This window comes from Pseudorca crassidens, chromosome 20, assembly GCF_039906515.1.
Source record: "Pseudorca crassidens isolate mPseCra1 chromosome 20, mPseCra1.hap1, whole genome shotgun sequence".
Classification (NCBI taxonomy): domain Eukaryota; kingdom Metazoa; phylum Chordata; class Mammalia; order Artiodactyla; family Delphinidae; genus Pseudorca; species Pseudorca crassidens.
Window position 1 is genome coordinate 46,965,926 of NC_090315.1, and position 26,568 is coordinate 46,992,493.

Consider the following 26,568-nt stretch of genomic DNA (forward strand, 5'->3'; position numbering starts at 1 on the left):
TCCAAGAGTGCGTTGCCTGGCACAGTGGTGCACGGTATATAAACTGGTTTAAATGAAACTGGCTAGCAGGTGAATCCAAGAGGGTCCTCCCCCTCCCCCCGCCCTACATTTGTGTCCTTTAACTGGCCTTGAGGACTCTAAAAGCCACTGACAGATAACCTCGGAGAGGACAGTTGGCCCCACTTGGGCACAGGGAGAAGGCCTCTCCCTCAGGCTGGGGCCTGCGTGGTGGAATGCATCACGGCAAAGCGGGGAAAACAACCTTAAGCCTTGAAGGTAGATAGTGAGAAAGTTACAGGTCATCCTATTTCATTCCCATGCTTTGAGATCCTTGGGGAAAGGTCACTAAATAAATAGAGTATAATTTAGAGCTCCTGCTAGCTGAGGAACGTCGTTTCTTTGCCGTCGAGCAGCAGGTGTGTTTGTGGAGTTGGCCCCTGGGGTCCCCTCATTCCTAAATTCAGGAGGTGTCAAACCTTCATGTTCTTTTAATGGCTGTGGTTTCTGGATAGGTTTCAAGGGGAAACCCTAAAAATCACGAGCTCCAGTAGGCTGGGCTGGAGAGGGAAGCCTGAGTGAGAGGGCAGAGACTACATTGGAGAGGAAAACATACACCTTCCAGGGTAACCTGATCGAGAAAAGCCGAGGCCAGGAACACAGGCCTGTTCCTTGTTAGCAGAACAGCCACTAGCGGCATGAGATTCTGATTCCTTCTTGTTACCCAACCCAGAAAGCAATTAGGGAACAGAGGTGGCGGAATGTGAGGGAAGTCAGGAGACTGGGGTTCTAAATAATTTAAGGGTTTCAAGAATAGGGTCATTGGAGAGAGGTACATACCTGGATGTTTGCACACCTGTATTTGTGTTCATTCTCTTTTGTGGAGACCTCGAAGGCCCCCTTTCAGAGGCATGTGGCTATGAAGGCCAAGAGAAACTTTTCCTCTCCCCTTTCCTTAAATTACAGGACTAAGGAGATTGTCTGCGTTTAGTTTCCAGCATGTTTTCAGAGAGCGTGTAAGTGCCTCTCAGAATGGGCTAGGGTCACACTTTGTTCTTTTATTTAATTACACAAGTATTATTTAACAACATGGGGCAGATGCAGAAGCAAGCACTTTTACACTTTAAAATCAGTCCTTTTGGAATCACAAGGAATTAAGTGACTTGGAGACCTTCTGTCTTGATGACATGGGTCACCTCCCTTTGCCAACTCTCTTTTGAAATGGCTGCATTTTCTATTGGATAGAGCTGCTATTTTCCAGTTCTCTGGAGAACAGTTTTGATTGACAGGGGACTATTGAGAAACACTTGCTAACTCTTCCAAAATAGAAAAAAATCTGAGCTGCTTCCCCAGCCACCTGAAACTTTAATTTTGGTTTTTCCCTTAAATCTTTTATTTGCACAAATGAATACTCAGGGAGAGTGGAAAGAACCCAAATAAAACAGTATCCTCAGCAGGCCTCTGGCTCTTCCCAACAGGACAATGCCGTGCCTGCCTTCTTGCTGTTTTGGGGTTGGATTTAACTGCTGTATCAGCTCTGTGCCAACTGGACTGCCCAATGGCAAGGCACTAAACGAAGCAAGATTTCGGTTTTCATCATTATGACTTTAACTGATGATTAGTAGACACTCCCAGGACAGCACTGGCTCACCTTGGGTGACCCAAAGGTTGTTAGTTCATTAGAATAAATCCGTGATTGCAGGCTACTAGTAAAATCTTATCTGGGACTGGTGATGATTTAACTTGGTTCCTTCAGTTCTAGTCACAAGTGGTGTCCAGAGAGCATGTCCTTATGTTCACTGTGTGCTGTTGTTCCTTTTGCACGCTGGGGCTTTTTTGTTGTTTTTTGTTTTGCTTCTGAAGTGTTAAGTGTGAGAGGCTAGACATACTCCAGGACCCAAAGCATATCTTTATCTAAGAAATAATTTTTATTGCAGGGTGCAACAGTCTCATGTTAAGAAGTAAATGTTTAAGTGACTAAGCAACATTTTATAAAAGGGTAGAGACTTGCTCTAAGGGAAAGAAGGTGAACTGTCTTTCCACCCACTCTTTAGAGTAGCTTAGGGTTTGTGTCCTCCTCTTACAGGGGAGGCAGTGGTGATTCTGGCCTGAAGAAACTTGCAAGCTCCGTCTCACACTTCCCTGTGTTACAAAGATAATGCACCTGATGCTAAACGTTAGTAACCTCGAGAAGTACAGTATGTGCTGTGGTTTATACTTGCATTTGTTATTAAGATGGTTGCTTGCTCTTAGCCTGGCCCATTTCTGTAGTGCTTGGGCCTGTTGTAATTAACCAGGATAGGGGCGTTACTGTAAAAATACAACGTGAAGGCAGATTCCATTACAGTGAGCTGCAGAGGGCTCTCGAAATGTTCTGGTATGAGATTTTGGTTGTAAGGGTGGTGGTTAGAAATCACAGCAGAGCTCGGAACTACCATCCTCTGTCTGGGTTCGAAGCTGTGGTCAGGGAAATGGAGACCTAGTTTTAATAGAATCCAGATAAGGGAATTCCTTTGCAGGAGCTAATCTCAATCAAATATTAAAAGGTTCCTGTTCTGTTCAAAGCAGTGTCCTGAGTCCTTAGAGTGCTCCAATTGAGGAACAAACACACAGAAGCTAAGATTGAGTCAGACTGCCCCAAGGGAGAGACCCAGGCAAAAATCTTGGCTCGTTGGCAAGCCACTCTCAAAATCCAGATTAAGGAGGAAAACTACAAAATCAACAACTGTCAGATTTCTTTTCTATATGATTTAAAGTTGGCTGCCAGATTGTTCTCTTTGAACATGTGTGAACTGACAGTCAGATGTTAGAGGGTTGTTTTGTTTTGTTTTGTTTTTAGCTAATAAAGTAAATGACTCTTACATGGACAGGAACTGGGGAATTGACAGCAGTATCGTGCTGAAGCTTCAGAAGCAGTGAGACAACCTGAATGCTTTTTTCTGGTTTTCATTCTTTGGGGCAGGGGACAAGATGGTGAGGACAAGGCAGTGAGTGGTCTAGCAGTGACGGGCGTGTTTCTAGAGAATTCTTTGCCTAAGGAAGGTGGCTTGGCTTACTTGTCACTTTTAAAGGTGATTTTTCGTCAGATGTTTCTGCCCTTCTTTCACCCTTAATTCCTGGAATTTCTTGCTTTTGCAAGGGTAAGGGTGTGAATAAAAATAGGGAAAGAGACATAGAAAGTTTGCTAAGTGGCAAATTTGACTTCATTTCAGAATAAGACTTCTGTGCTGTTGGTTTTAATCCCGGACAGGGCCTCTTAGCAAAATGCCTGGGCTTAATCTGCCTTTTGGGTGAGCCCTTCTCCCTTCCCACAGGAGGGTCGCCATGCAGTCTTGTCAACACGAGGATTAATGCACGGGAGGTTTTGATGTGTACCCCTCCAGAGAGGCCTTAGCTGGCCTCCTGGGGGTGGGGGGGTGTCTTAGGTGATTCAGCTGCTTATTCTTTGAATTTTGGTATTAACACATGTGCCGCCTCCAAGATTTTTCCATCCTCTTCCCTCCCTGAAGTCAGTCTGAGGCTTCCAGGGAAGGGAGGAGTGGGGTATGCAAAACACGTGCTCCCTTCCCACCCGCTGCCCCTTCTGGCTGCTGCAGGTTTGGGACTGAAGCCATCAAACCCCCCTTGCAGGCTGCTCCTCGTGAAGATGGGGAAACCCCCGAGCCCTCCCTCCTATTCTGCTAATCACATAATGGCCTTAAAGGCTTTCTTACATGATTATCTTGTCTTTAATTTTAAGTGGGTCTTTTGGGGCAACAGTTGGGAGTTTGTGGAGTATCTTCTGTCATCTGTAGGCAGACTCTGAACTGGGAAAACTGGCTCCATCGGACGCTGTGAAAAGACGGTGGAATTTTCATCTGCTGCCGATTTCACGCACTGTCCTGAAAGTGATTTCGGCCACAAACCTTTGATCTGAGAGTGAAACTTGCCCCTCCTTGTGTGCTTCTGGAGGCAGGAGTTGGTGACTGCTCAGACCTCCTACTCTTTGTGTGTGTGGGGGGGGGGGGGGGGGGGTGGGGGTGAGTTAGCCATAGAGCAGGGCTGAACCACTTGTGGGTCTTTGGTGGTGGGCAGAAAAGCAATGTTGCTGGGTTCTTGGTTGTGCCTGATTTTATCCAGGAATGTGACTGGAGGAGAATTCTGCAGGGAGTCTATTGGTTGAGCTAGATTTTGAATGAGAACTGTTGCCCTTGCACATCTCTGTTGTAGGCTCTGCATTTCCATATGAGAATTCCAGTTCACAGCCAGCTCTCTGTCTTCTTTGAGTCTCCTTAGTGGAGAGGCCAGAGTCAGATGAGCTGAATGAAGACAGGGGGGCTTAATTCGATACTTGAGTTCAGGCCGCATCCGCCCCCCCCTCCAAAGTCATATGTATCCCTGTTCAGATAGGAAGTCTCGATTCAGTATGTAAAAAGCTCTTTTCAAGAGTTTAAACTCCTGTAAGCCTATAAAAAGTACATATGTATAGCCATCAGCTTACTTGCTTTCCACACTTACGGTTTCTGAGCGGCCTACTTTGGACCGCTTTTCTCTTCCTGACACGTTTGTCCAGTGAAAATAAGCTAAAGAACACGTGTGTGTCTTTTTTCTCCTCCTCAGCAACTTTCCTGTCTTTTTTTTTTCTTTTAAACAGTTTTTCTTAACTGCTCAAGAAACAATGTAAGCCTCTTCCACCATTTCAGGCCCTCTTCCTAAAATGCTCTTTGGCTCAGGGCCTTGGTTCTTAATGTGCATTTGGCTGGTAGGGGGAGTGGTTTTTGCTTTCCCTGTAACATCGCCGTGGTTCCCCGTGCAACATCTGTGTCGTTGCTAAAGCGTCAGGTCAACTTGTGGACGCTTAAAGAAGAGGCCCGTGGATTCAGTGTGTGTTAGAAGGCTGATGTCACTGCAAAAGCAGCTTCTTTCAAACCGCTCTTAAAACGTAGTTGCAGGTAAAGGACGGCAGGGGTGAAAATTCCAGGGGTTCCCCCACTTTTTCAAAGAGGAGGTGAAGCTGGTTTTTCCTGCAACAGGTGTGAAACCAGAGGTAGAGGTATCTTTGGGGAAAGCAGAGAACTTTTACACCTTTTGGGAAAGGACTGTCAGTTTATTTTTCGCTTGCTGGGGAATCTAGTGTTTGTCCAGACATTGGAGATATTGTCTGATGAAGGAAATCCTGGTGCAAACTCCTAAGTGTCTGATTGGAGGAGGTGCGACCTTGCTCATTGGTGAAAGAAATGAGATAATGACAAAATACAGCAGGGTAGGGTTCAGGTCAGGATCAGAGTGCCGCTCATGAGTCAGCCCTTGAAATGGGGGTGCTGGTGTCCACACTCTGTTGTCCTGGGAGAAGCAGAGATGAATCAAATGAGCCTGCTTTTTGGGAATTCTGGTCTCCACTCTGCTCCAGTCTGAGACCCCTCTGCTGGGGTCGTAGGCGTAGGGTCTGGCTCTGTTCCAGCCTGACGGAGTGACTGTGGACCCACCATGCAACCTCTCTGAGCCTTATTACTTCCTTTCTCTGTAAAATGGGCAAAATGGGCACCTCACACCTAAAAGTGGGAATGAAATGAAATAGAAAACAAGTCTTCCCGGTGCATATTCGGTAGCCTCTCTACAAATGTTAGTTCCCATCCGCATGTCCTTTCCTTTCTGTTTCTTTTGTTCCCGCCGACGGCCCTGGCTCCCTTGTTTCCCAGCACCCTGGAAGAAAGAAACTAAAAGGTCCAGTGTTTCTTCTGTTCTTCCCTTAGGGGCTGGGAATACAGCCAACTCTTTTTGACATCCTGCAACTGCGATCAGGAGTGAAAGGGTCTGAAATTGACACAGTGTCCCCATCCTCCCCAGCCCTCCCCTCACATGTCCCCCCCCTTCGCCCCCCCCCCACCCCCCAAGCTGGCAGGCGGCCTTCGAAGTGAGCAGCCCACTCAATGACCCACCTAGAGAGGCCTTCCCGGGCTGGCTTGTATATGCTAATAGGCCTGACTTGTCCTGGCTTGTTTGTCGTGATTTGTGGAGGCATTTATATGCAAATACTATCAACTTGCTGAGTTAATTATCATTTCCCCTCCCCCCCCCCGACCTTCTTGCACAGCCTCCCAGCCTGGCTCCGCGAAAGGGGCTGTTCGCATTCATCCCGGAGCTCTTCCTGTCTTGGCCTCCTCCGTCCGCTGCCCTGTCCCCTTCCTGTCCCTGCAGGCCCGCTCACAGCTCCCTCACTGCTCTGCCGCCTGGCTCAGGAACCTCTGTGGTCTGGGCTGGGGAACTGGACATGCCAGTGGCTTGCCCAATTCGGAGCGTCCGCGAGAGGCGTCACCCTGCGTGCAGTGCGGGGTCAGGCTCACATTGCACGGAGCTTTTAAACCCCATTTTCTACCGAGTAGCCTGAAACACAGCTGCCCAGACCCTTCAGCCCTTGAAACTCAGTCCTCAGTCTGGTGAGAAAGTGAATATAGTTTTAACATTTTTATCATTACTTTCATTTTCCCACATCGTGAATACCACTGAGACCTGTTCCCAATCCTGAGCCCTGCGGAGAAGCCATTTGGCAAAGGGATGCCCCCTCCAGCACCCCGCCCCTGGAAATCTATTTAAAGGTGTGGTTTCGTGGACCTCATCTAGTCCTTGCCCGGTTGTGTGTGGGCACGGTTGATATTTGGGTTTGATAATTTTTTGTTGGGGGGTGTCCCTCAGTTCTTCAGGTCAGATGCCAGCAGTGCCCCCCTGCCCCCCAACTCCCAATCACAAATGTCTCCCGGAATTGCCACTGTCTCCTGGGGAGGCAGAATTGCCCCCCCCCCCACCCCCACCCCCAGTTGAGAACCACTGGGATAGACATTGCATTTGCTTCTCTTGGATAAAAAGAGGGCAGATTCCTCCCACCTCCACAAGTTAGACATACTTGTCAGGCATCCTCTGAGATAGTGATTTGACATAGCTGATATCAATATGTTGCCATTTGCTTAATTTTATGGTCTTTTTAGCATCTAACAATTAAGACTCTTTCCTTTTAGGGCATGGTCATGGGCTGGTGTTTGAGGTTGTAACATTTTCATCCCCTGGGGGACCAGCCCATAGAAATAGAACCCATATGTAATTGTACACTTTCCAGACATCACGTTACTAAAAAGTAAAAAGATACAGGCGGAATGAAGTTTAAAATGTCTTTTTTTGCACAATCCACAGTATCCCCACAACATTCTCAGCTCAGCAGTTGGGACTCACCGTTTGCAGAGCTCAGGAGCAGTGTATGGGCAGTGGCTGCCATGTTGGACAGCTCAGCCCTATCTAGGACCATTCTGGTGGCTGCCACCATATTGGACAGCTCAACAATATCTAGGATGATTCATGCCCTTTCCAGCTGTGGGATCAAACCATTTTCTACAGTTCCTGAGTCTGGGAGAAAGTTTTTTTCTTTCCTTAAAAAAAAAAGGCTTTGTGTTTATTCTCTGCAGCGTAGGGCCTTGGCTGCCCAGATGCAGCTGTGTGGAGTGGAGGCCGAGGGAGCGGGGCCTCTAATCTCTAGGGAAGCTCCCCCGGCCTCCGTGGGGGAGCACCCTGGGCCGGGCCTGGGAGGAGGATAAATAATTCCGAGGGCTCAGTGTACTCTCTCACACCGCACAAACTAATGGTTCGGGTTAATTTTGTGTACAAGGTCCCTTTTGTTGGAGAAGGGGGTGAAAGTCCGCAGCTGTGACCGGAAACAGGGGAAGGGCCTACTGGGATGACCTTGTTTCGGAAAGTCTAAATGGAACACTAATGGCAGAGATCTAAGACGGGTGATGTATGTGTGTGTTTGACTGGGCCTAAAGATAAGGTGAAGAGTATTTTAAAAGTTACTTTTAGTGCAACCTCCCAGATAACCATAGGTGGGAGGCCAGTTACAATTTATGGCGAGCTGGTAGTCAGGCCTGTGCCTTGGCCTCGTTTTATCTTTTGAGTCCAGGCTCTGTAGCTTAACTGGTGGTGCTCTGTTTGTTTATTTTGTCTTTTTTTGGACGGGGGAGGGCAGCGGGGGCTGGTCAGATTTTGCAGTGAAGCTTAGTGGCATTTTTTAATGCACAGAGAGCCGTTCATATTTCTGCTCCTGGGTGCGTTGGGACGTGTCACTCCTTGTTGTCCCTAAATAATAACGTCCCCTGGGCGTTGCACTGTAGAGTTTCCAGTAGCCCGGAGTGCAGGCCCACCCCTTGCACGGTGACACAAGCCTGCCCAAGATGTGACCAGGGCAGGAGGTGTGGAGTCCTTAATATAGCCCCGAGCCCCAGGTTTCTTTCATCTCTGAGGTCAGTCAGCCTTTTCCTGTTGCCTCTAGAGTTACTGGGCCGGCGTCACTGGGCCGGCCAGCACACCCCGGCACGCTTTGCTAGTGAACAGGGCGGCTTTGGGTGGCGAGTTCCTGGCCGTTTCTGGACAGCAGGTGCTCCAGGGGTATCTTCCGACACCCGATGGGATCCCTGCACTGAGCCATTCCCTCAGCGCTCCCTTTCTTAGAACTTAAAGAGATCCCAAAGTTTACGAAGTCCCCACGACTGGATGCTCTCCTTTCTACCCCAGTATCCCAAGGAAGGACCTTGAAACTGCTCCCAAGCTTTGTTCTTGGAAAATGTATGATCTTGAGCTCGCGGGCACTATGCTCCCCACGATGCGTTTTATGATCGGGTTGCAGTATTTGCAGCAAAATCTTGCTTATTTATTATTTGCACTTTGACTAGGTACAGATTTCTTTGGGGGGGGGTTCTTTCCTGAGGGGCGACAAGGATAAAATAGGAAGTTCTTCTGAGTTTTGGACCTATCTACAAAAATAACCTCTTGATTGGTAGATTGGAGTAGGTTTGTGGATAACTTTTTTTTTTCTGAGGGTGGGTGATGCGGTCTAAGGTTCCTTCAGACTTTTCATGTTACCAGTCCCGTAAGCCACTGCCATCTGCTCTAAAATTTTTATTTTTTCATTTTAAATCCTTAAAGACAAAGGGACCTGGAAGCTCAGACCTGTCCTGCCACATTCCTGAGTAATTTGGTTTTGATTAACCCAAGGAGAAAAGTTGGTTTCTCCTAGCGACCGAGGGGATCAAAGCACCAGGAGGGGCAGTTCTAATACACGCCGTCCCCCCCCTTCTCACTCCCCCTCCCTGGGTGTTTCAACCTTCCCCCTCTTTAGAAAGCTTGAGCAGCAGTTATTTCCACTTTCTGACTCTCAGAGAAGTGGAAGTGTGTCACAGAGCTTTGGATGGACAGACTGGGGAGAAATAGCCCCCCCCATTCCTTTCTTCCTAAACTCCTTTTCCCCCCACAAAGCTGCAAAGCACATTCCTGTGCTAATCCTGCTGCTGGAGGAATGCAAATGGCTGTAATTGTGTGCCCCAGGATGGGCCTTCCGCATCTGTGCAGCTTTTCTTCTTTGAGGAGGTGGCTAAAAAGTTCATTTACATGGAAAATGAGACTGGCCTGTGATCCCGTGTGGTAGGATGGGCACCGTCTCACAGGAGAGGGGCCATGTCTGTGTCCTCTGCCCCTTGCTCCCCTTCCCTTCCCATTTTATAGTGTGTGTATGTGAGGCCGAGGTTGCGGCTGGGTACCAGCCTCCTGCTGGGCATATTTTATGGGAAGGGCAGTTACAAGAGAGAACTCTGCTCTCCATAGTGAGAAATCCAGCTGGAGGAGGAGACAAGCCTTGTATTAAACCACAATAAACAACTTTGTATTATTTTTCAAATCAGATGATTGGTCTTAGACGTTAACTGATAACATTTTGAAAGAGGGTGTGTCACTCCACTGGCCTTGTCCAGCTTCTGATGCACGTCTGGCCTTCTACCTCCCCCCCCCCCAGCCATTGCCAAATTGCAGGTGTAAGTGATTTGGGTACTAAGATTTTTCAGCACAATTACAGTTAGACTCACTTGGGAGTCTGTACGTTGTAGCTTTAGTGGGGTGATGTTCAAAATCGACAGGAAAATTCTGTCTCAGTCCTGTTCAAGAACACTTCACTCCTGGCTGAGTTTGAAGTTGAAAGACAGACTGAGTTTCTAGAATAGCACCATCCAATAGAAATACAGTACAGGAGTTCCATATATAATTTAAAATTTTCTAGTATACACATTAAAAATATTAAAAAGAAACCGGTGACATTAATTTTATTTATATTTTCTGTAGCCCACTATATCTGAAATCATTTTAACATGTAATCAATATAAAGAAAACTATGAATGAGACATTTCGCATCCTTAAAAAAAATCCCACATGTATTTTATACTTAAAACATATCTCATTTCGGACTAGCCCCCTTTCCTCGACTCAGTATTCCTGAGGGGCTAGTGGCTGCCTATCGACAGGGCAGGGCTGGCATTTCAGGATGCTGCCCTGAGCTCTTCTGAGGCATTCGATGGATGGAACTGAGTCACCCACCATCTCTTGTGACCAGCTGCTTCCATTTACTGGGGTTCAGGGGTACAGGCTGCATCGACACAGTTTCTTCTGTAAAAATCGCCCAAGTCTGCTGACATCCTTATGGGATTGTTAGGAGGCAAAAAATGTGATGCTGCTGTGCAAGTGTTTTTTAAACTGTTTCTTGACACGCAGGTGGGAGGAGGAAGTATCCACCTGGCTTTGAAGGCCATTCCAAACAAAGAACAGCATAGTGGCAGCAAGTGGCCCCAACCCCGTGGGAGAGGGCAGGACAGCCTTCATTTGTGTGACTTCTGGTGGGTTTCTTACAACAGTCTTATTGCTTTACGCGTCACCCCTTGCTTTTTTGTGCCCTCAGAGTGGCATGGCTGCAGGGAGCTTCTGGAAACCATCCGTCCCACCCTGTCCGTGGTGGCTTACTAGTCTGGTGGGACGGGGACCTTGGACGTGTGGGTAATCAGTGCACTGTCCTCTCTGACATCACACAGGCTTCCTGGTTGGTTGACCTGGGCCGATGTGGTGTGTTGCTTGGAGAGGCCTGTCTTTTGGAGGCTCCCGTGCTGCCTAGGCGCTGGTGTTGCTGGTCCCCAATCCCAACAAAAGACCCCTTCTCTTCTTCCCTTACTGTTTATTCGAATTTCTGATTTTTCACATTATCTTCATGCCACACAGTGGAGCCCTCTTTCACTCTCCAGGGCCAGTGGTATTCTCTAGTTGGAGGTGGAGAAAGAGGGAGGCAAAGGGTGATAAGGAAAAATCAGAAACCGCCTTGCACGTGAGGATAAGGGAAGGGATATGACAGAGGCAAGAAGTCCCACCCTAGACTTTTTTTTTTTAAGGCTGTTCATACGTTTCTCTTGTTCGCTCCTGAAGGGACTTCTCAAAGTTGGAGGACTTAAGTCCTACTGACATTACAGCCCTGATGAGTAAAACAGCAAGGATGGCTTTCCCCTGGCTTCTGCTGGCAGAGAGAGCAGCTGTAAACCTGTCCCACAGAGGATGCGCCTTCTTGCTGAGCGGCGGCTAAGTGCTGGGGTTTTCTCACTATTGATCTCAGCGTTCCTTAGTCGATGCGTGTGATAAGAACAATCTTCCTTCACCATCGCGGTGCCCAGGGCACACAGCCAGCCTCGGCCAATCCGAGGCCCTCCTCCGGGAGGGCAGTGGGAGGTGTGCCCCTGGTAAGCTGAGAGGCGGGTGTGGGTTTGGGGTTTTAGGGAAGGAGGTGTCTAATTCCCTCAACGGGCCGGCCTCCTGTGCAGGCAGGAAGAAACCTGTGAAAGTGTGAGGTTGTGTGGCCCCGGCGCCGGCCTCTGCTGGAGCTGGAGGAGTGCAGTGGTCTGACCCTGGGTGAAAAGTTCAAATCTGCATTTAAAAGGAGTGCCAGGTCCGCCCCACCCTTTTTTACCCCCAGTCAAGTTGAAACTGTACGTGTTTTAGAGGATATGGTCAGTCCTCGCGCCGGGACATCGGTCAGCTCCTGGTTCACTTCTGCCACAGCCCCATGATGCGGGAAGCTGTGTGTGTGTGTGGGAGGGTCTCTTCTAAGATGTCGTTCGTTCTTGGGTAACAATGATTGTTGAGGGACACTACCCCCGACTGGGCGCCTGGGGGAGTCGGAAGTTTGTACCTTGGTCTGACGCTGGGTGTTTAACCCCTTTCCCCATGTGCTCGTGGCAAGGCCTTTCCTTTTCTGACCTCCTCCCTCCAGGGCCACTGTGGGTGGTGTGGAGGCGCTGGCAGGCCTCGGGGAGGGGAGAGGCAAGGTGACGTCTGGTGGCCACGGTCCCCTCTCCAGGGAGGGGCTGCTCCCTGTCTTGGCCTTGTGGTTTAAAATGCTCTGCTGGGCCCGACTGGGGCAAGTCGGCCAGCCCCCTTCTCCTCTGTGCCCATTGGCAGTCCTGAGCAAGGGAAGCCCTGTACTTTTCTGGAAGCTTCTATGGCCTCAGTGGGTGGAATCAAAGTGGGGCCGCACGGGGTCAAGGAGGGCGCGGGCCTGGGGGTGGGGAGGAACAGGTGGGGTGGGAAGGGGAGCCTGGCCTCCACCGGTCTTCAGTCCAGGAGAAGTGACAGAAATGCCGTGGCAGCCTTCTTCCCTCCCCCTCCCCCGTCCTGCTCCCCCGCACAGAGGGGGGTCTGGTCACAGCCGCCCGGAAACCCCTGCACTCGGGCCCTGATCTGTTTACTCGAGCATTAGGTGAATGTAAACAGTTCAACCTCTCTGATTTTATATCCCTAAAGGGTCTGAGTGTGAATACAAATGGGTATTAGGCCCCTGCGGTTTCAATGACTGTCCCCACCCACTCCCTTGCTAACTAGCAGGTCTTTAACCTGCCCAGAGGAAGATAAGGTCCTCTGCAAAACCCAGGGCTCCGGGCGCCTCCTTTTTCTTGTCTTTTTGGTTTTGAATGCTGAGATTGAAAGAGTGGTTTTGGGAGGCCTCCATCTGTAAGACTGAATGTTGAAGAGAGCAGAGAGAAGGGCTTCTGTTAAGGGGAAGTCTAGTTATTTTGATCTCTTATTTGGGGAGGAAGAGAAGTTTTCTGTGTTCCCGCTACTTTGTCAAAAGCACTTGTGAATGTTGACTCTTTGGTTAAAGTAATACTTTCGCACCAATCAGGTGGTATCGTATATCTTTGTTTCATTCTTTCTGAATCTTTTTTCTTATTTAAAGCATAGTTGGGAACTTAGGCTTTTGGAAACTCCTCCCTGTAAGAATGGTGGTCTCTAGGGAAGGATCTTTTGGGTCGGTTTAACACATCTTATTTTCTCCCCTACTGGGGTGGCACACATACATTTTTGTTTTCTTCAGGAGATCATGGGAACTCAAAGTCTTGAGGGTCATGCCAGGTCACTTTACCCACAAGGTTCTAGAATATACATTCTGTTAGGGAGCTGGCATTCCTTCTGAAATCCCAGCACCTTCACTCCCCCACTCCTGACTTCTCCCACTCTACTCCCCCTGCCCCACCCCGTTCCTATAAGGGGCTCCCTTTGCAACCAGAGGACCGTCGTGACCCACAGAGGAAGGAGCAGAACGTCCCCCCAACCCCCACCTCGTACGTTTGCGTTCTGGTTCATGCGTTCAAGGCCCGGGCAGTTCTGTTCCTGCGGTGGCGCTGAGTCCAGTCACGCCATCACAGGGGCATTTTAATTAGCAGTGCCTTAGTCATTAGTGAGTTATTGTTTTTGTCTGGAAACACTTAAGTACTGTTTACTTGATGTCTCAACGAAATGCAAAACAGCAATTAAGCAGAAATTTGTTGTATGAGGCAGGAGCCAAAATGGATTGTCAAAAGCAGGTCGTGGTTCCTCCAAACCAAGTAAAATCGCTCTTCCCTTTGGCATCCTGGTGAGTGGAATGCTCCAAGCCCTGTCTTCAAGACCTGCCGCCTGGAGCTATCTGATAGAAACACTCCGGAACTCGTGTCTTCCTGTGTCCTCCCTTCATTGGTGTGGGTAGTTAGGTTTGGTGAAGTGTTAACGGTTACCTTTTTCTTCCCTGGCATTTTTGTCCATTACCTGGGATATTTCAAAACCCTTTCCAATGAAGATTATTATTCGTGAAAACTTGCATATCCTTGTGTGGCGGTTGATGGAACTTGAGTCTGTTTTCTCTATGCTTCTTGAGACCAAGTGCCACTGTTAGTCTGATAGATACTTCGTGACCCCTTGAGAGGGTTGGGATGCTGGGATAGATATCCCTTTTACGTAAGCAAATCTTTTTTATAGATTGGTGAAAAAGAAGCTAAAATGAAGAATTCTGGCTAAGGCGGAGCCGGATAGGCACTAGAATGAAAAGAAAACAGGTGCGTGTGAGTTGCCTGCAACCTGGGCAAGAATCATTGACCCCAAAGGGAGGAGTAGCTCCTTGCGGAGACAAACAAATAGACAAATGGCCTCTGCTTTGGTAGGATTCCCGCCCCCCAGAATCCAAGGTTCATGGAAAATGGAATCATGTGAGAAGGCTGAGGGGCCATCTCGGGGGTCATGTTAACTCTAAATCACATCATCCTGGCTTCCATTCCAGGAGACAGGTTGATGTAGAAACTCTTGGTACCAAGTTCGTCATTGGGGACCCCAGTTTCTAACTGCTCGGGCTCTTGTCACTCCCTGTCTCTCTCTCTCTCTTTTTTTTTCTTCTTTTCCCTTCAAACAATATCTTCTGACTTCCAGATTTCTGATAAATTGATAAGAGGCATTGCGTGAGTCAATAGAGCTGTAGACACTTTGCCAATATAACCCCGGCTCTATTGATCTGCCAGTAAATTAAAGTCTTACTTAGAGGCTGCCGATATTTCTAATCTCCTGCCTCACCAATTACATCCTCCCAGCTACCTGGAAAGGGGACTTGAGCCTTTGAACCTTTATTTGTTGTTGTTGCGAGCGGGCCGCTGTCCTTCCACGGGCCTGGGGGCGCGTGCCTGCTTATCAGGTGGGAGAAGGGGGACCATGGAGGAAGATGAGCCAACTTAACTCCTTGCCTGGGATGGGTTTTCATGCTACAAGTTTCATTAGTAAAAATTTCTGGAAAACAAATTCCATCGTCGTGGTCACGAACATTTTATCGCAAGTCTGCAGGTCACTCTCACCCTTGACTTTGCCCCAAGTTTGGAGGTAGAGAAACTTGACAGTAGCTGGTATTGGGGGTCTCCCTGGCATGTTTCCTGGCTCTCTGTCACTTGAAAAAAATGCCGACAGCTTTCCTCTTGGCACTGAGAGAGAGGGAGAGTTAGGATCAAAAGCTGGATTATTAGTGTTTGTCACTTTTAAAAGATACCCAAGAGTTTGGAAGAGAACAGAGGAGGGGTGCCCAAAACAGAAATGGCTGGAGGCCCACGTATGTTCTTGCTGCTTTTTTGGGTTTTGTTCTGTAGCCGTTTTGCGTTCTCATTGGAGCAGAGGCCCAGAGGAGAGAGAATTCCCTTCTTTGTCCATTGTCACTCTTACCCGTGGTGTCCCCTCTGCCACTCCCCTCTCTGCCTTCTCATTCACTCGTTTGAAGTCAGGTAACAATAACAACTGCTTCAAGCAGTCACCCTGGAACAGTGGGGCTCGTCGAGTTCCCTCCTGGGGTGCCCACTTTCCACGATGGATGGCGGTGGGAGCAGATCATTTGTCTGATAAGCTCTTTCAAGTCCTGTTTATGTGGTTGACTTCGGGAAGAAATCTCCAGGTAAATGCTGTGTTCTCTCTAATACTCCGGAGCAAAAAATCAATGGGAGGGATAATTCCTCCTCAGCACACACTTCTCATGTGTTTCTTCCCCGAGCGGCGCTCAAAAATTTTTTAATGATAAATCCAGTCCTGGAGTCCTATTTCTTCCCCAGCATTCTTCAGGAGGATGCATTAGGAGGTGCCTGGATCCCCTTTAGGAGAAGGAACAGCTCAGACCACAGGGCCTGGGGGTCTTCCCTCTGCTTACCTCTCACATGGGAGAGCTGAGCTAGGGTCAGGTGGTGTGGGAAGCTTAGTCCATCCGCTGGCTGACTTAGGGATGGATGGAAAGTGCACCTGGGGGTCCTGGGGACCCAGGAACTGGGTGTGAGGCGTTAATGGCCTCCCCTTCTGCCAGAGGGTGACTGGACTGGTGGCCCGCTGTGGGGGCGGCAAAGGATCCTGCTTCATGGCTGGTTAGGTCTCCGCGCCCTGGCCTGGAGACAGCCTCTCCACGCGTTCACTTGGCTCCCTTGGGCTGAGTGAGTGAAGAAGATGTTAGACAAGGAGAAACCCCAGGAGGCTGGGATTGACTTTCCCCTTTGTTTGGATTGCATTGTATTGTAGGAGGTGTTTAAATCTTGTTCACACCTGTCGAGGCTGAGGCCTGGCTTTGAGAGCGGTTTGGAACAAGACTTCTGTTGTTGTTGCCGGAAAGGTTTCTAGCTCAGGATAGAGGAACTTTATTGTAGCAACTTGTTAATGTTCAATTAGGCAAATTCTGGGTGCCCCAGGTCAGTGGAAGGGCGTGCTGGCTCTCCCTGGCTGCCCATGGCCCCTGTTGGCAGGGATGGGGCGGGAGACGCAAAGTCTTGTCCACGGGCTCCTCCGGGGGCAACAGGCGGGGCCTTGGCCGAGGCGTCTGAGGTTGGTGGCGGGGACGGGAGCAGGTTGATGCCAGCCCTTCAGCGTAACAGTCTTCTCCTGTCTCTTGGCACTTGCTAGCTCTCCCACCCTTGGGTGTGGCACGAGCTGTGCATCACGCCCAATCCAGCTGTGGGTCGGGAGGAGGGAGGGAGGACCCCAAACCTCATGTGTGGCGGCTCCGGCATCATGCTGTCCCGGGCCGTGGAACCCTGTTATCTTTCAGAACCTGAGCCTGCCTGGCCACATCTGGGTATGTCCTCTGGCTTTGGTCCTGGCGTGATTCCTCTTGAATGACTGTCCCATACGTCGATGGACAGTGTTTTCCAGCTCCTGGTAGACTGAGCTCTTGACTGTGGAAAGGGAAAAACAGGAGCTCGTTTCTCTTACGGGAGGTTTTCTTAGAGGTGCTTCCGTTCTGCCTCGTGAACATGGTGGGCTGGTAGTTGTCTTTTCACAGTGGAGGAAGAGGAGCTGGAGTTTGAAGGGATTGGAGTTGTGCTTCTAAAAAAGGCAAAAAGGAGACGCCCAGAGGGTCCCTGCTCCATCCTGTCCTCCCCTGGCCCCCTGTCAAGGTGCACCTGGGACCTGGCAGCCGGGAAGGAGGTGGGAGGCGGGCGTGCCTTCCCCACCGTGGTAGGGAGTCTTTTGTGCTGGCGAGGCCAGGCTGTAAAGTATTGGCCCCCGTGGCAGCCTCTTGCCACGCTGTTGAGCAATGAGGAGTGCGGGGCAGCCGGCAGTGTATTAAACACTAGTTGAGCACAGGAGGGGCAGTATATCACAGGAGAGAGATAAGCAAAGTTCTCTGATAGTGGATCAATAAAGGTTAGTGACATCATATCTCAAAGTGAGGGAACCTGCTTTCTGCACAGCCATTTATCAGATCACAGCCTGGAAGGGCCTTAACCCCTTTCTGGCCACATTTCTTCTTACTGAACACAGAGAGACGGAAACTCCTTCTGGGAGCTGGGGGGGTCCACTCACCCCGACACTGTATTTAACGACACTGTTAAATACACGTGTGCTGGTTTTGGACATAAGTGCCTTTTGCAGTTAGCATATTATTCCTGCACTGGCTTGGGCGTGCCCTGTGCGTTTATGGAAAGTTTCTTAACTTTGAAATTTGTGCACAAATTCCCATAAAAAGGCAGTGCTTCTACGGAAGTCTTAAGACTCGGCCAGCGTGTTACGGGTGTGCAGCTGTATTGATGTTGGACCCTTGGGGGCTGGAGTTTGTGTTTGGTGGCGGATGGTCAAGCAGTTTCAGTGGACGAGACTATTACAGTTGTAATGAGCCTGAGAATGATTTGTCCTTTTTGCCTGTGGTGGTCTTGATATTTACAAGTCTCCCAGTGGGCTGGGATCGGCAAACTATAAGCCTGCAGGCCAGATCTGACCCAACGCCTGTTTTTATATGGTCTTCGAGCTAAGAATGGTTTTTACCTTTTTAAATGGTGGGGGGAGTCCAAAAAAGAATGTTATCTCACGACACATGAAATTATGCAAAAATCGAACTTGTGTCCATAAATAACATTTGGAAAACAACCAAGCTTGTTCGTTGACGTGTTGTCTGTGGTGCCTTTCATGCTGCAGTGACAGAGCTGAGCAGTTGCAGCAGAGACTGAACGGCCCACAAAGCCGAAAATATTTACCTAGTTCTTTATGGAAAAAAGTTTGCCAATCTCCAGTCTAGCCTCTGATATCAAATCCACTGCTAACTAGCTGTGTGACCTTAGGTAAGTCACTTAACTTCTCTGTTTCATTGGTCTCTGTAATAAAATCTTGTCTCTTGCGTACTCCAGGATGTTCTGAAAGTCAAATGAAAAGTGGTGAGAGGTGCATTTGAAAAATAGCTTGTGTTTGCACGGTATTTATTATTAAATTAGCAGACCCTTCAGCGTGTATATCTATCTAAGACTGCTAGGATGTGGGGACTTGCCTTGTGGAAACCTAGCACCTGGCGTGGTAGTTAGAGCTTGTCTCATCCCTGCATTGTGTTGGGTGAAGTTTGAGTTTCTTTGTCTCTCTGAAAACTTGAAGACATGCATCTTCCCAGAGTGAACATCTTTCGCTTTGCAAGGGAACATCAGTTTTCCTCAGCGACTGCTGAGATTTTTATCCTTAAAGAGTTGGATCACTTTTCTTTCCTTCTCACCGGTGATTTATAGATGGAGAGAGCAGGCCTTTTCCTGTAGGTCTCTGGCTGTTTATCTTTTAGGTTAGGCCCTGACAATATGCTGGCTGGGTTGTTCTCATTGGCCAGGGCGTTCGGGGGCGAGATGCCAGTTCCAGGGCCCAGGGCTGGTTGGGGGACGGGGGAGGCCGGAGGTTCCAGCCCAAGGCTAATGGGCTGATGTCCAAGTGGAAAGTATTTTCATTGAGGAAGTGTAGGTATTAGTGGAGCCTGGATTACTGTGTGATTGTGCTGTCAATACTGCCGTATTGAGTCTGTGAGAGCCCGCACAATACGGGGAAACACTTAGCTCACTACTGCTGCTTATTGAGAAGCCAATAGCAATTTACTTGCTGACACTTGACATCAAATCCATTCCCAGAGGTGGAGCTCCCGCAAACGACAATGGAGCTCGGCTTATTCCCGGGGCCCTCCCACCTTGGGGGCCGGCGGGGGAGCGATGCGGGGGATGCTCCTGTTTAACTTTCAGAGCTGACGAGACGTTTTCTTCTCTTCCAAATGGCTCTTGTCCGCGTCTTCTTTCAACAAGTGCTTAGTGGTCCCCTCTTCATTCCTCCCTGGGGTGTGAGTTTTCTACATGTGGGAACTGTCTCCCCCTCTTCTTCACAAAAAAGTTGGTTCCTTAAAATGGGTACATGAGGAAATCATATGAGGGAGAGGGCCGAGCAGTGTCTTTAGGAGTTGGGCGGGCATCTGGGGGAAGGCCAGGAGGGTGCCACGTTGGGGCGTAGAGAGACCCCGTGGTACCCGGGGCAGGGGGCTGGGCCTCCCTGTGCCCACGGGCTTGGTGGGGGGGGGCTGGGGAGAGGGGCGTGTGACCCCAGAGCTGCTGGGATCCTTCTGTAACTAGTCATGTGGAGTGTGTCTGCAAAGCGTACCGCTGCTTGATTTAGTGTTTTTACATGGCCAAGTCATTTAGATGCCGTCACACCCCCAGATTCTTCTCCCAATAATCAGCTTGCAAATCAGGGCAACTGGATTCTGGGAGGCCTTTGGGGGTGGCCAGCCCACGGCTCCCACTGGCTGTTCTGGCCTCCCTGAACGCCGGTGCCACTGAGTTTTGTCTCCCTGTCCCCATGCCTCGGGGTCCAGCCCGGAGAATTCTGTGTGTCTTACGTGGATCTCTCTGCAGCCGCTTCTTGCTGGTTGGGTGAAGGGAGAATGAGGCTTGTGTTGTGATGGTTGGAGAATCTCAAACCCTATCACTGTCACCGTGGAGGGTGCTGTTGCCTGTGGGTGGGGGAGGGAAAGCAGGGGGAGGAGGCCCAGGCCTGTGGGATAGCGTGAGGCTCTGTGGAGACCGGCCAGTAACTCCCTGGAGTCTGCTGCCTTCACGTGGAAGGTCCCGCCCGTGGGAGGCTGTCCTGCCTCACTCCTTCCTGGTCCCTCCCTTCTCCTACCTTCTTCCCCTGCTCAGCCAGCCTCCTCCTTCCTCTGCCAAAGACTCAGTTATTCCATTCACCTCAAGCAGAGCAGAGCAGAGCAGCGTGGAAGTGAGATTAGGGGCCTCTTTACCTTTTCTCCAGTGACCTTGATCAGACCCATCATCTGACGCCGATCAAGGCAGCCTGTGCCTCTGCTCTTGGTGATGCCCCATGCCGCGGACGATGCTATTTAATTATGGTAATGATTTGTTATAGGATAACTTTGAGAAGATGACGGCACTTAAAGGAGGTCATTCTACCCCGTTTACAGAAAGCTGGTGTCGTTCCCCGCACCCCCCAACCTTGGGCCTGTCCAGAAATGGATGTGTCACTCAGAGCTCTTCTGCTTTCTGTCACCGCCTAGCATAGATGAATTCACATTGTCTTGGACCGACACGATGGTGTGTGTTGTCAGAGCGACCTCCTCCTGGTTGCTCCAGGCTCTGGGATCAGCGTAGGTGGGGGCAAAGCAACACGAAGTGCGTGCGCCTGGTGGTTTTGAGGTTGTGGACCTGAGCTGTGATTCCACCAAACTTCAGATGCTCACTTTAACCCTCGCCTAAGCCCTGCTTTCTTTAACACAGAGGGACCGTCTTGAAGGATGCCTTAGGGGTCCTTCTCGGTCCAGATTATCATGGGAGGGAGTCCGGAAGGTGCCTGGACCTGGCAGGGGCGGCAGGAAGCGTTCTCATCAGCCCGGTGACGTTGCCCCAATTCCTGGGGGAGGTTGATCTCCAGCTGCCTGTTCCTCGGCTGGTGGTCTGGGTGGATTGAAAGGCAGGGGAAGGTCCACGCAGGTGGCCATCCCGGTTCCTGACCAGTGTGAAGGTGGGGAGGCCTTGGCCTTGTCCAGGACGGGTTTAAGGCTTAGGATCACGTAGGTGCAGGCTCACACGCCTTGTGGAATTAAGGGTGGGACTTCGTGCATTCATTTTCATCTGCAGGAGACTCTCCCAAGTCTGCAGTTATTACTCTGACACCTGCAGTGAGGACCTGTGTTTTAGTAACATCTGGGGAGTTGTCCTGGTGTGTGCTTATCTCATTTCCACTTGAGTTTCTGGGACGTGGCCCTTTTCTTCAGCCTCATTCCCACAGGCTGAGTCCGGGCCTCATCCCTTTGTGGCTGAACTCCTGCAGGCTCTGAGGAATCTCCCGTCCACCCATCCTCTGCCTCCAGGCAGCCTCTATCTGGAGATTTCAAAGTCGTGGCCTGCAGGCAAAACCTGGCCTAGAGATGAGTTTTGTTCAGCACCTATGGTATTTTAAAAATAGACATATTTCAACATAAAAATCTGGATTCGAACCTTCTCCTGGAAAAAAAAAGGGGGGGGGGGATTTGGTACTTCTCGGACCTTGAGGGCAAAAGCCAGCTAGAGCAGTGACTGCCCCTCTTAGAAAGGACGTGTGCTTTTTAGGTCGTCAGGGTGGGTCCCTGTCACAGGTGTACCTTACACCTGGCCAGCTCGCTCACCTCTGTTCCCTGTTGGTCCTTGTAGGTCTGTGCTTTCTGGGGTCACTCTGTGTACACATTACCACAGAAACTCTATTGCAGTGGTTCTCAAAGGGGCCGATTTTCCCTTCCCCTGGTCCCTGGGGGACATGTGACAATGTCTGGAGACACTTGTGATTGTCATAACGTGGGGGGAGATGCTACCGGGATCTGGTGGGTGGAGGCCAGGGGTGCGGCTAAGCCTCCTAGAGTGCGCAGGACAGCCTCCCACCCCCATAAAGAACTGTTCAGCCCAAGGCGTCGGTAGTGCCAAGGTCAAGAGACCCTCCCCTCTTTCCTTCCTCTCGTTCTCCTGATCAGGAGCCTACAGTGGCTCCTCGATGCCTGGCATTTTCTACCTGCCTGCAAGGACTTGGGAGCCCTGTGGCCGTGAGCCCAGCCCCTCCCGCTCGGCCCGCTGGCCCCACTGAAGCTCCCAGGGTCGGGGCTGCGCTCCACTGTGAGGCCGCCTCTGGCCTCAGGCTCCTGCCTGCCCTTGACCTTTTGTCCACTTTTTCATCAAACGTTTGAGGACGTCTCCAGTGTTCTGGGTGCTGGCGCTCCTGCGATCGGGGAGGGAACCATCCTTGTCTTCGTGGAGCTTATACTCTCTCTGCTCCCTCAGTACGTGTAATTAGTAAGAAAAATGCAGTGTTTCAAAAGAGGTTAAATGCTACGGAGAAGAAGCCGAGCAGGGGAAGAGGGAGTGCCGTGGAGGACAGCGGTTTGCAGGTGAGGAGGGCCTCGGGAGGGGACGACGTGAGAGCAGAGGCTGGAGGGAGTAAGTGATGGAGAGAGTTCTGGACGGGGAGAAGCTCCTTCAGAAATCCTGCGTGGAGCCTCCTGGCGTGTCTGGGGGGCAGCAGGAGGCCCACGCGGCTGGAGTGGGTGTGGGAAGGGGACGGGGTACATCCTCAGAGGCCACTGCGAGGCTTTCCCCTCTGCTCTGAGCCGGGTGGCCGTTTCGGGGGGGATTCGTCCGCAGGAGTGACGTGACCAGGCTGGCACTGGACAGGCTCCTTCTGGCAGCTATGCTGGGCGGAGGGTGGGAGCACGGAGACCAGAAGGAGATAATTGCAGCCAGCTGGGCAAGAGGCGGCTCTGGCCAGGGCCCTCGCGGCGCAGGGGTGCCAGGTGGGGTGTTAGTGTCCTGTGGCTGCCAGAGCGAAGACTCATAAGCCGAGTGGCTTACAACAGCAGAAGTTTGTTTTTTCACGGTTCTGGAGGCTCCAAGTCTGAGATCAAGGTGTCAGCAGGGCCGTGGCCCCTCTGAAGGCTTAGCCAAGGGTCCTTCCTAGCTTCCACTGGATGCCAGCAGTCCTTGGCCTTCTTTGGCTGGTAGCTGAATCCCTCTAATTTCTGCCTCGGTCTTCACATGGCCTTCTTCCCTGTGTGTCCTCTTCCATTCTGAGGGCACCAGTCATTGGATTTGGGACCCACCCTCATCCAGTATGACCTCTACTTAATCATACCTGCAAAGAGCCGATTTCCAAATAAGGACACATTCTGAGGTTCTGGGTGGACATGAAATTTTGAGGGACACTGTAGGCGGTCACCGTTTGAATGTATGTTGAAGGTGGGGTGTGGGGCAGGAGAGGTGGAGTCAGGGATGCCTTGAGTGACTGGAGGGACGGCTGTGAGCTTGGCCGGGCCCCTCGTCCCGGAGCCAGAGCCGCAAGCTCCACCCGCGGGGTTGCATCTTTCCTCGTGGCTCTAAGCCCCATCGATGTTTTATTGAGCTACTACATGTGCACTCGGAGTCACTGTTTAGGCCCCTGAGTTAGCCACTCAAGTATTAAACTGTTTAATTCTAAATAGAAGGGAGAGGTGTCACATCTGTCTGAGGAAAACGGGAAAGGAATTTAAGAGGCTTCATTTTTCAAAGCCCTGGAGCCTGTGTCCATTCCACTAATCCCCACAGTTGTTCTGTAAGGTATGCGGGGTGGGGACACGTCATCTTTTTTGGAAAAACGGAGAGGCTAAGTGTCTTAAGAGGATCACCTAGCAGTTGGTTCAGATCTGACTTTGAACTCCAGTGGGCAGGCAGGGCATCAAGTGGAAGAGTGTTGGGGGGATGAGTGGGGGTGGATCGTAGGGAGACGGTCTCTGCTCCCTGCCCCCCACCTCACCCCAGGATGGCTCAGAATCCAGACAGAGGGAGGCCTCAGAACCACCTGAGTGCATGATGGGGACTCAGCCTCTGAGGGCCTGTGTGAGGAAGGGAACCACGAGCTGTACTCCTCCTCTTGAGATGAGTGGGCTTTTCCATAGTTGGCAGAGTGTGTAGAGAAGAAGGACAGATCAAGATGAGCTTCTGGCCAGAAACGATTTCATGTAGGAACCAGACATGCTGCAGGCAATGCTCACGATTGGTTTGTTGGCTGGTGTACAGGCGACCCTACCGGGAGAATGTCTTGTGCTCTCAAAGGCTGTGGTGTTTGAGAAACCAGGGACTGGATTCGTGCTCTGCTTTTCCCTAACGGTGTGGCCTTGGGAAAGTTACTTGGATTCCCTGGGCCTCGATTTCCTTGTGGGCAAAACAGAATTGGTGCTAGTACCCATCTCACAGGTTGTCAGGAGAATGGAACCAAGTGTGCAGGTAGAATGTTTACTGTAGTTCCTGGTGCATAAAGCTATAGGTGTTAATTGTGCAGTTACACTGCATGCTTTTTAATGTTGTCCCCACTTTTAGCTAGATAGAATAAGAAAGAAAAGGACCAATGACCATGCCTGTGACTCCCTAACCTTACCCTTAAACTAGTCAGCATTTAAATGGAAAAATGTCTAGCCCATGTAGGACATTGAAGAATCACTGAGTCGAGCCCAGCATTGGAGGTCTGAGCTGATCAGTGCCACTTGATTTCAGTTTCGATAACTTTATTGCCGAGTCCTGGTTGACCAGCGCTGCCAAAGTCAGCACGGTGGGTCTGGCCTGGGCGGCTGGTTTCTCAGGGGTTTATTCCATGTGTTCTACGTTTCCCACTTTCTGTGTGTTGCAGAAGCTGTTACATACGGTGAGGCCATTCCTGGCCCTTCCGGGCTGTGTGGGGAATGTTTTTCTTTCCAAATTTAAGATGGAGACCCTTCGTTTTGAAACTCCTTGCAAGAAATCAGAACTGTACCTTTATTTTTTATAGAATGATAGTGATGTTGGGCCCCTTTATGGTTTCCCTGGGCAATCTCCCTTGATCTGATCTGAAATTTGGTCTCGATCACCAGGGAAATGTTCTTCCAACGTAAAGTTTTTGTATGTGGGTCATTATATTTACTTAAACAAACTTTAAAATAAAGTATCCTGACATCTCTGTAGAGTAATCGGGGTGCTGGTGCCTCTCGTACTGGTGACCGTGGCCTTTCTCACGTTTCTGGGGTGTCCTCTTTCTTTCTCTGACATGCTCACCTCTCAGACCAAGAATGTGAAGGGTCCGTGTGAGATGTTGCAGGGCAAAGTGGATTTTGTCTTTCAGTGATGATAAGGAGTGGTCATAGTCAATTCCCACAGAACGTCCGCGGCTCTTCCGAAAGGTTAAAGAGCTCGGTTTCCGACCCAAGCAGAGCTGGAACGTACATTTTTTTAGAAGTGTTTATGCCCTGCCAGGAATGGCAGACAGCCCTCTCATTTTTCCTACCAGTGGACTAAACAAATAAGCAGTCCCGGTTGTGGGTAGTTGGAGGGAGAGATCTTGAAAAGGCTGTAGAGAGAGGGGACGGGGTGGGTGAGCCTGAGCGCCATGAGAACCGGGCGCGGGGGCAGGGGGGCGGGGGCAGAGAAATCTCTCTAGGAACTGGGTCAAGCCTTGGGTCCAGCAGTTGCTTCCTGCTAGTAGTGATGACTCACACTCTCCAGGTTCATGCCCTTTAGAGCAGGAAGGTCTGCACAAGGAAAATGTTAACCTGAGGGTGCAGATGCAGGCGGTGTGAGCAGTCGCCCGGGGTCAGTTCAGGTTTGGACAGGAAAGTGCTGCCGGCTCCATGCTGCAGTGAGGCTGGGAGGGGCCCGGGGTGGTGGGGTGGGGTCTGGGCAGAGGCTTCAGGTGGGCGCACTGGTGGGGAAGGGCGGATGTGTGTTTAGGCGTGGTGGGAGGGTGGCAGTGGCCGATCAGCCACACAGCTCACGCACACGCGCGCACGTGCACACACACACGTGCTGGTGCAGATTGAAGATTCCAGGGCCCCTCTGGGGCTTAGCGTTGTGCCTGAGGGCCACTTTCCCGGGTCTTTAAAGATCAAGTGGGAGTGAGGCAGACATTTACCGGCTGCATTGGGCCACTTCCCAAGATCAACTGGCCACCAGATCCTTGCCTCATAGGGGTCGCTTTGTAAAGTCACAAGCGGATTGAATCCCAGCTCTGACTGGAGACAGGATGAGAAAGTGCCAGATGCATTACTGTTTTGCTCTCATGTCCAGTGACGGTGTTCAGGACTCTTGGGTGACGCATCTGAAGACATGTAGTTACGAGAGCGTGATCACGTAGAGCGCTAGGTCTCCTGGGTGCGTGTTCGTGGGAAGCTCGGTCAGGGTCTTCGTGGAGCCAGAAACTTGGGCACCAGCAGTAGGGCGCAAGCAAAGCTGGATGCCGAGTTCGTTTGGGGTTGGCTTGAGGAGGATAACCTTTGAATGAGAAGAATTGTAGCTTTGGGGATAAAATCATGGCAGAGGAGGATCGGGGAGTTCAGCGCTTAGAATTTACGGAGACTGGCTTCTGTCTTCAAGGCGAAGAGCGGCTTCAGATTGAGGATGTGACAGCACACACCAAGCATGGGTTGATTTAGCTCAGGAGCCCCTAAACACTTCAGTTAAAGAAAATTCTCATCATTTATTGCCTAAAGTCAATTTTTAAAATAAGATGAAAACTCATGAAAATGTAGGTCTTCCCTCCCCAACCCCCTTAAAAAACCCCAGAATTTTCTGGCCAAAATGGGGAAATCCTTCCCAGAAAAGAAGGAAGTAAAAGTAGGGGCAAAAGGAGGGTCCGAAGCACTGGATGGGAGCTCTGTGC

At 50.4% G+C, this 26,568-nt stretch overlaps 1 protein-coding gene across 9 annotated transcripts in view; it reads left to right on the forward strand.

Annotated features, from left to right (window-relative positions):
- ZFHX3 (zinc finger homeobox 3) overlaps nt 1-26,568 on the forward strand; it is a 256,795-nt gene that overhangs the window by 12,572 nt on the left and 217,655 nt on the right. The gene's annotated exons all lie outside the window — the stretch shown is intronic.